This window comes from Mesocricetus auratus, unplaced genomic scaffold (assembly GCF_017639785.1).
Source record: "Mesocricetus auratus isolate SY011 unplaced genomic scaffold, BCM_Maur_2.0 contig_8912_pilon_subseq_71558:95481_obj, whole genome shotgun sequence".
NCBI lineage: Eukaryota > Metazoa > Chordata > Mammalia > Rodentia > Cricetidae > Mesocricetus > Mesocricetus auratus.
This window is the reverse complement of record NW_024430343.1, coordinates 12749-21879: the sequence shown is the minus strand read 5'-3', so window position 1 is coordinate 21879 and position 9131 is coordinate 12749. Positions and strand designations below refer to the sequence as shown.

General features: G+C 43.1%; 1 pseudogene; it reads left to right on the top strand.

Annotated features, from left to right (window-relative positions):
- The first annotated feature begins 2740 nt into the window (after nt 1–2740).
- On the top strand, nt 2741–5842 carry LOC121138044 (annotated as a pseudogene).
- The last annotated feature ends 3289 nt before the right edge of the window (nt 5843–9131 follow it).

Sequence of the window (9131 nt, the reverse complement as noted above, 5' to 3'; positions counted from 1 at the left end):
TCATCAGGCTGACACACCTTTTGTTATGAAGCTCAGGTCTGCCACAAGTTCACGTAATATGTGTGCCATAACCACATTATGGATCTATTTCTCTGCCCCAGGGTTTCTCATATAACTTTGGACACCTGTGTGTCAAGCAATGGAGGTCAAGATTGCAGTCAGCAGATTTTCCCCTCACTTTCAAGAATCTAGAATTTACAGAATCCTCTCCCAAGGAAGAGAGAGCTTCCGGACTCAGAGGAAGGCACCCCACAGCCATAGGGCTAATTCATGCCTGTCTTTTCCCTTTCTTTATTAATTATTTTCTAATATTCAGTTTTGAACATATGTCTCTTATTTCCCTTTGGATTACTTTTTTCCTCAATTGAAACAAGTTTAAGTATATACCACACATTACCAATTACATAATACCATTTCCATGCATGCCTGTACTGTACTTTTATCATATTCTCCTGCACTATTAAACTCCTCCCAACATAATTTGTGACTGATACTCTGACACTGACAACAACTCAGGTCTCTGCTTCTTCAGAACTCAGACATCACAAAACAAGTCTGATTTCTGTTTGTGGATCTGCTTTGTGTCATGTAAAATTACATCTAGTACTAGCTAATTTCATTATAACACAAGGGTTCACAAGTCACTGTGCTTAGCGTGGTCTCTTCCTCTTTGTCTCCTTACATGCTCTGCAAATGTTCATTTTGTTTACTTTTAAGTATCCTCCTGTGCCAGGTTGACCCATTTTGATTGTGAATGAAGGGATCTGCAGTGGGTTGATGATCTGGGATGTGAAATATGAATGATTCTCACTAATGACTTTCTCATCAATGTTTAGTGAGGAAAGGAGTTTATATGTCATTTACGTGCATATTTCTTTGGATGCTAAGGGTAATACTGGCACAGGTATCAGTTTGGAGGCATTCCATACATTTCCTTTTCATGAAACATTTTCTATAACCTTGGTATTTGTCTTAGTTTCTAGAACTGCAACAAAACCTCCTTACCAAGAAGAATATTCAGAAGAAACGGGTTTGTTCAGCTTACACTTCCAAGGTCACTCTTCACAATTGAAGAAAGACAGGACAGGAACTCAGAGCAGGTCACTTAAGGCAGGAGCTGATGCAGAGGCCATGGAAGGGTGTTTCTGACTGGCTTGATCCGTCTGTTTTTGTATACAACGCAGGACCAAAAGTCCAAGTTGAAGACCACTCATACTTGCTCGTCCTTCATTGTTTGCCAATTGAGAAAATGCCTAAGAAATGTATCTCATGGAGTCATTTCATCAACTGAGAGCCATTCTTCTCTGGTGACTCTAGTTGTGTAGTGTTGTTCCAGTAATTCCTCTAGTGCATGGGAGAGGGAAGGGGGAGGGGAGGGGAAGGGAGGGTAAAGGAAGGGAGAGGAGAGGGGACAAGGGACTGGAGGGAGAGCAGGAGAGGAGAGATGGGGGGTGTTGCTTTGGCACCAGGGAAGGGAATAACTAGCAGGAACCGAAACATAGACATACATGTATATGTGGGGCTTTGTTAATAGATAATATGATACTGAGAAAGTTAAAAACCATAGTCACTTGGAAGGCTTGAACTTTATTATTGTAAACCTAGTAAGCTCCATGTTGTGTGTGGTCATGCATTAGTGTGTGTGTTTGTATGTGGCTTTGACTGTTAAGGGAGAGATAGCTAGAACGTGCCCTCTGAGAGGGTACATTTGTCATTTACAAAAGGTAATTTATTAAAATAACACAGTCGGCGCCAGTCTCTGCATGAGCTCTGTTGCTCCTGTGTCCTCACTCGCTGAGGGCAGAGTCACGCCAAGTATGTGAGGAGCTGGCAAGGACCCGCAGAGGTTATGGAGAGCCTCTTCTGCCACATCGGCCCCTAAGGACTTGGAGCCAGCCCTGGGACCAGGGCGAGCCAGGTTGTTGAAGAGGCACGCATGGACGAGCTGGGCTGCAAGGAGCGTGGGTCCTGTTGCCTCGCTGAGCTCAGAAGACCCCGCTCTGGGCCGCATGCTTGCTTGCTCCATCACAGGCCACCAGGGCAGCGGAGACCACAGAGAGGACTAAGGCAGCAAAAATTACCAGAAACTGCCTGCGTGCTATGTGCCCGAGGGGGCAGATGCAGCACTGCGGGCCTTGCCTTCCTCAGGGGTGGGCTCCTCCAAGGCTTTGGAGGTCTGCCTCCTGGGGATCCGCAGTCGGGAGAAGCCAATTATCTGCTGATCCAGGCCATGCACAACCTGCCTCCTGACTCGGGCATGTGGCTATAGGAACTGGTGAGAAGCAGGGCTCAGGCTCAGCAGTCACCCCTTCCCAAGGTGCAGCAGTGCTCCCAGCCTGCAGCCCCCAAGGCTAGGACTGCAATTGGCAGCAGGTGTCCCCGCCCCAGGACCCTCCAAAGGAGTCTGGGATAGGAAGGCCACTGAGTCCTCCAAAGAGGCTGTCCAGATGCAGAAGTCTCTAGAGCCTCTGCATGAGGAGGCACCTTTGTTCCATTGGTGGGCTAGCAGCAGCTGGATAGCTGGTTCTCCCGCGGTGTGCACAGAGACAGGGAAAAGCTTCCACTCCCCCATCCCCCCACCCAGACCCCTACAAGTGGAGGTGGGATAGATGGCTGGAGGAGGGGCAGCCACAGGGCTGCTGTGTCCACAGCTCTCCTGCCTTCTGTCTGCTAGGATCCAGGCCATTCCTTTAGGGACATCTGTGTTATCCAGAAACCAAGAAGACCAGGCCTTCCCTAGGGGCCTCCCCTCCTCAATCTGCCTGCAGTGGCAGTCAAGAAGCTGCAGGACTGGATGTACAAAGGACATCTGCTGTCCCTGGGGATGAAGGGTCAGGCTCCTCAGACAGCACCCAAAGTTTCAGAAGAGTAGGAAACATCTCCAAATTTGGGCAGTTGAAAAGGGCACGAAAACCACATCCTTTCGGTGACTAAGGACCATAGAATCACACTGACAGCAGACTTATATGAGAATGACTGTGGGTCTCCATTGAAGAAAGGGGGACCTGAAGATGTAAAGGATAATGCTGAGCTTGGAGGTCGCCAACCCCTTAACAACATCACTGTTTCAAAGAAAGGCCATTGGCTGTAAATGAGCACCCTGAGGTCACAGAGTCTGGAAGAAAGTAAGCAGTGCCAAGATAGAAGTAATTTCTCCCTCCCTCCATGTCTCCATCCAGATACAACAATCACTGCCTTTCTATAAGTCCTCCAAGGAACACTGCACACATTTGATGTGTAATGCTGCCAGCGATCCCTTATCAGGAAACTGCTCTTTGGACTTCAGTGAGGACAAAGATGCTGATAATGAAGAAGGATTATGGCAGAATCCCATCCCTGAGGAAGCTTGGCATAGCAAGTGTCTTGAATCTTGAGGAGGGAAACACTGTCACAGTGAGGTTCCCTCTCAGTGTGAGCATCTTGTCTGCTGGAGACCTGAGGAAGGCAGAGCCTCATGGTGAAGAGTTGCTGTGTCCTGCCCAACACACAGGTGGTCTCTGGACAACACAGTCAAATGGAATTATTTCTGTAGATTCCATCCATTCTACAGAAGCTAAACAGCAGTGTAAGCAGAGGTTAGGGCACAGGACACAAGGCATGATGGCAGAGGACATCCCTATGTTGAAATATGCTTACACAGGTCCTGGGATCTTTGTTTCTACAAACAGAACTGAAATGAGAGCTATGGAACCATATTCTCTAAGCCCTAGCCCTGTGAAGAAAGGCAGTTCAGTTACCTAGTCTTTGCCAGATAAAATAAAATCTCCATGCACTGTGAGGAAACTTTCCACAAAAATGAAAATGATGCCAGAATTCAGCCCAAAGCTGGGTGCCAGGGGAACCCTGCACTATGTGAACAGTCCAGATAAGTACCCATTCTTTGTCTAAATGTAACTGTCACAAATGGCCTCCTCTGGGAACCCAACCAGGAACGTTATAAGCCAGTACCATCTTGATACCACTGTATCATCTCAGCACAACTTACCAGAAAAAAAGCCACTGGGAGCTCCAAGTATTCCTGCAAGGGAGGTTACCTCAGTAATGGTGACTCACTCGAACTCAGAACCAAATCTAGACAGCATGGATTGGAGCACATACTTAGAAAAGGGAGAGAAGCCATTCCAAGCAGTTGTAGCAAAAATGAATTAGATATAGATTCCTTTTGACATTACAGCTTCACTGACCAACCCAAGTGCTCACAGTACATCTCAGGGCTCATGAGCGGGCACTTCTATGGCACAGAGGGTTTGAAGCCACACCGGATAGATTCCAAAGATGTCTTTTTGTGCTATTCACACTGTCAGACGACATTCTTAGACAAGGACCACACTTTCATCATAGAGATCGAAAACGCACAACATTTGAAACTGGTCATGTTCAGCTGGGAGGCCAATTCCAAGGAGAAGTCCAGTGTGCTGTCATGGCACAATTGTCCTGCCTACTTTTTTTCAGAGAGACAAAGAAACATCATCTGGCTGTCAAACTTGAAATCAGAGGCCTTATTTAAGCCAAAGTGACCTTCATTGGAACAGTGGGAGAATTCTCTCCATGGTCTGGATAAAAACTGTGAATCAGTCATGGTTGGTGTTGACATTCAGAAAGTCATAGAGAAAGAAAATGTGGGCTCGATAGCGCCACTGTTGATAGAGAAATGCATCGTGGAGACTGAATTGAGGCACTGCCAGGTTGTAGGCCTGTATCAATTGGATGGTTCAGCAGCTGTCAAGAAGGAGCTTCATGAGGCTTTTGAGAAGGATAGAAAACTGTTGGTCTGTGTGCAAACCATGTATTCTTTGTTGTTGTTGTTTGAGACAGGGTTTCTCTGTATTGTTTTGGAGGTTGTCCTGGACCTTGGTCTTTAGATCAGACTGGCCTCGAACTCACAGAGATTCACCTGCCTCTGCTTCCCAAGTGTTGGGATTAAAGGCATGCACCACCAACACCAGGCCTTGTTTTTTGGTTTTTGTTTTTGTTGTTTTTTTCAAGCCAGGTATTCTTAGTCACTGACAACAAACCAGTGAAAAGTCTTTGAAAATATCACCAAATAGTTGTGAGAATGGGTTCGGTAACACCAAGTTCACCTTTGGCCTGCTGAATTGCTTGCTGGATGTTGGGAGGGCAACACTAAAGGTGCTCTAAGATCACCTGAAACTGGCAGATTCATACAATAAAGTGAATGATACAACCTGCCAGAATTTGGCTGTGTGATTTGGTCCAGTATTGCTTAACCAGAGACAACAGTCTTGACCCACAACAGCAGAGTTTTCAATGATTCTATAGAGTTCACAAGTGCTTTGGACTCTAAAAAACACATTAAAGTTCTCCATTACTTGCTCCATGTCTGTCTAGTGCAATGTTTAGCTGTAAAAGAGCCCCTAGGCAGTTTGTGCCTGGAGCAGTCATCTCTGAATCATTTGAGGTGAAAGAAAAGTGCAACCATGTGTATCAAATCTGAGCAGTAAGGATTCATTGGGGTGCTGAGGCTAAGGCAGACCAGACTAAATAGTCCACTCAGCAGCTGCTCTGCAGGGGACTGGAGGAGCTGTGGGGAAATTTATTTTTTAAATATGAAAGGAAATTTTAAAGATTTGGATTATGATGACATTCCCTTAGAAGGTAGGGAGAGTGGGTATCATCACAAACCGATGGAGCAGAGGTCATGATGAAGCAGCAACTCCCCATATCTAAAGGCTGCAAGTTCCAGAAGCACTTGACAATGGAGACAATGGAGTCTATGAGGAGTCACCAGGCTAACCTCAGAGATCTGCAAGAAAGTATCTATGCTTTGATTGGCAGTCTGGAGCATGAGCTCAGCAAGAACAAGCTGAATATGAGTGTTTGAGATATGGGAAGTTTTATTTGTGATAATGTCATCAAGTTTCAGGTCAATCCTCAGTTTCTTTTCTTACTCTTCTCGTGGAATTACGTAAGCTAATTCCTAATAATTTCATGTGATTCAATTACAAACACTATTCATCAATATGATTGTTTTAGCTATGGTTGATTGGGGAGCATAAAGGTAACTTGGATTTTGTAGGACATTTTAATAAACCTTGCTGGACACATGGAGGAACCTTGGGGGTATACATAAGGTCAGGTACTTTGTACCCCTCATGGCTTTGGTGTATTGTGAAAATGGCTGTTCTGTAGATGGGAACAGGCATCCCCTGCAGAGGACACTGCAGCTGGCCAAGCTGATTTATGGTCAGAGTCCCCGTGCAATGCCATTTGATCACATTTCATTTGCAATAATAATGCTGCTATAAGAAAACTTTTTATAAAGTAAAATTGTACAGATATTAATTAATGTATTTTGTATTAACATTCAGTAATTAAGCTTATAAAAATTAAATATTTTATGATTATGAGAACATGTACATATTTATAAGTGCATTGTTGGTATTTATTTTATATAAAGAGAAGTAGTTGACTGTAGAATTTCGTGTATTTTAAAAAGCACATGTCATGAAGTCAAATTTATTGCTTAAAAATGTGTTCTTAAGGGAAAGACCGATTAAGTAAAAAGATAAGTTACATAAAAGCCACTTGAATGAAAACACACTAGATGTGTTTGAAGAGAAATGATGGTGTTCCAGTTTTGCTTCTTAGACACAGGCTCCCTGTGAAAAATCATACTCTAAGCTAAACCCTCCATCTGCACTAGTGACCTAAAGAGACTTCACCTGTTCTATGCATTTTTGCATTTTATGATGCTCTATTCATTTGTAGTGGTACACTTAAAATGTTGACTTCATAATTGCCCTTGTTACTAACAAGTCATCTTGCCAGGATGATACATGTTACCAACTTTTTGGTTAACTTATTATTAAGAAGATCTATGAGGGAGTTGTTACAGAAATGGTGTTTGAAAAGATGTAAATTTAGAAGGCTTTTAAGAATTAAATGTGTTTAAAAAACTTGTATACTGACAGATGTGTAATTTTAAAAGTATAAATGAAACTTAACAGGTTTAAAGCGTGACAGCTATGCAAAAAATGGTTTCTTAATGTTTTTCTAAATATTAGAGTATTTAATGTTACAACCACTTCTATGTAATACATGTAACATTCAGGTATTTAATCTGAAGGCCATTATATAAAGAAAAATAACTTTTTATGTGAGACTTTCATTTTTACAACTTTGGGTAACAAATAACAGAGACTATGCATCAGGTATGTGTCATGAGAAAATAAAGTATTGTTAAATGTTTTGTAGGAAAAGAAATTGTTTTCCTCCTTTTGTGTCAATGCAGTCTGTGAATCAAATAAATGGCTCTAGAAATGTAATTTTATTAATAATATTATGACAGAAAAATAAAACAAAATAACACAGTAAAAATACAATGGAGGAAAACATTTTGTGGTCAAAGAAAATGGGTATCTTATGAACTGTATGATCCTCTCTTTACTTTGTATCTTACAAGAAGGTACAGGATTCACCAGGGAGTGTTTCATGAACAAAGAACAGTGCTCTGAGTATATGGGAAATTAGCTTCCTCATCAGGTTCCAGGCGCTGAATTGCCTGGATTCAGAGGGTGTGGGTCCAACCTAGGGCTGGTCATTGGGCACATTGGGGCCCAAGAATGGTTGCTTTGTGGAGAAATCCGTATTCAGAAAGCATGAGTGTCTTCCATCTAGTGTTGATTGATGTGAGTGGAGATCTTCAGGTAGGTTGTCCAGAGTATTCATGTTGATTGCAATGTCCCCTGTAGCACTACGGATATCACTGGCCATCAGGACACTTCTTTCAGGGTCTATTTCATCTGAACAGGGCATCAGCTCCAGGCAGGAGTAGTTGATGTACATGCTATAGCTTTGGCATCTCATCCCTCTTCCTGGCACACCAACCTACTGAAAGTGACCCTTCTCCACTTCTATAATTGCTGGAAAGGCTGGTTCACTGGTTCTCCTCTTCAAGTGGAGAAGGGGATGAAGAGCACCTATAGGACTGCTCTTCAAGCAGGTGTTTCCATTTTGCTGATGACAGTCCCCACAGCTCAATTTGTGTTTCAGAATGTAGAAACTTGCTATTAATATATTATTTGACTGCCTGTGTCTTAGGGATGACACAATCTCTTCACAGGTTTGTCCAATGGTGCACATAGTCTCAATGACCAAGGGAAGGATTTCTTTACTTGCAGGTTATACATGCTCTTCAATGTGGCCCAGCCAACTTCTTCCCAGGAGCTGACATATTGTCATCCTGTGCAGGGTATGGACAGTGAGTAAATTTTCAGTGAGCATGTGACAGGGCTTTGACAGGTGGTCCGGAATGCGATAATTTGTGTTGGTGATGAGCCTGTGCATACCATGAATTGTGGTTTCTTCATATGGAAATTTTCCTGTGACCAGTACATATAGGACAACCCCCAAGCTCTACATGTCAACTGCCAGTCCATCGTAGCGCTTCCTTGCCAAGAACTCAGGAGCCATATAGTGCAAGGAGCCACAGACCTTCTTCAACATCTGCCCATCTGTGAGCTGAATAGCCATTCCGAAGTCACAAAGCTTCACGTTTCCAGCTCTGTCATTGAGGATATTATCCAATTTAATATCACGATGTGCTATAAGTCTTTGATGGAGAAAGTGCACAGCTGTCACAACCTGTTGGAATATAGGTCTAGCTTTCTCCTCAATTAGATAGCCTATCTCTCGGAGGAACATTGCCAGATCTTTTCCGGCAACATACTCCATGACCACATAAGTCCTTTTCAGTGTGTCAATGACTTGGAAAAATTGAACTATGTTTCTGTGTTCCAACGACTGAAGGATCTCTACTTCTGAGTTGATGGCAGCCACAGCATTCTGATTTTTCTCAAGCACCTTGATAGCAACTTGTGTATTTGTAGGAAGGTGACAGGCAAACTTCACCTTCCCAGATGAACCAAAGCCTATAGATGTTAACATTCTGAAATCCTGTTCAAGGATGTCCTGGTCCAAAGGACTGGCCATGATGTTCACTTCAATTTCAACCACTTTATGTTGTTGGAAATTCTTGTGGAAGACAATTCTAGAACCAAAAATTAAAGGAATATTAGGATAGAGCTTTACTGCTATGAATTATCTATCATGAAATATGAGATAACCCAAACAATCTTCTGATGCACTTCAGTGACATCCAAATACTAGAA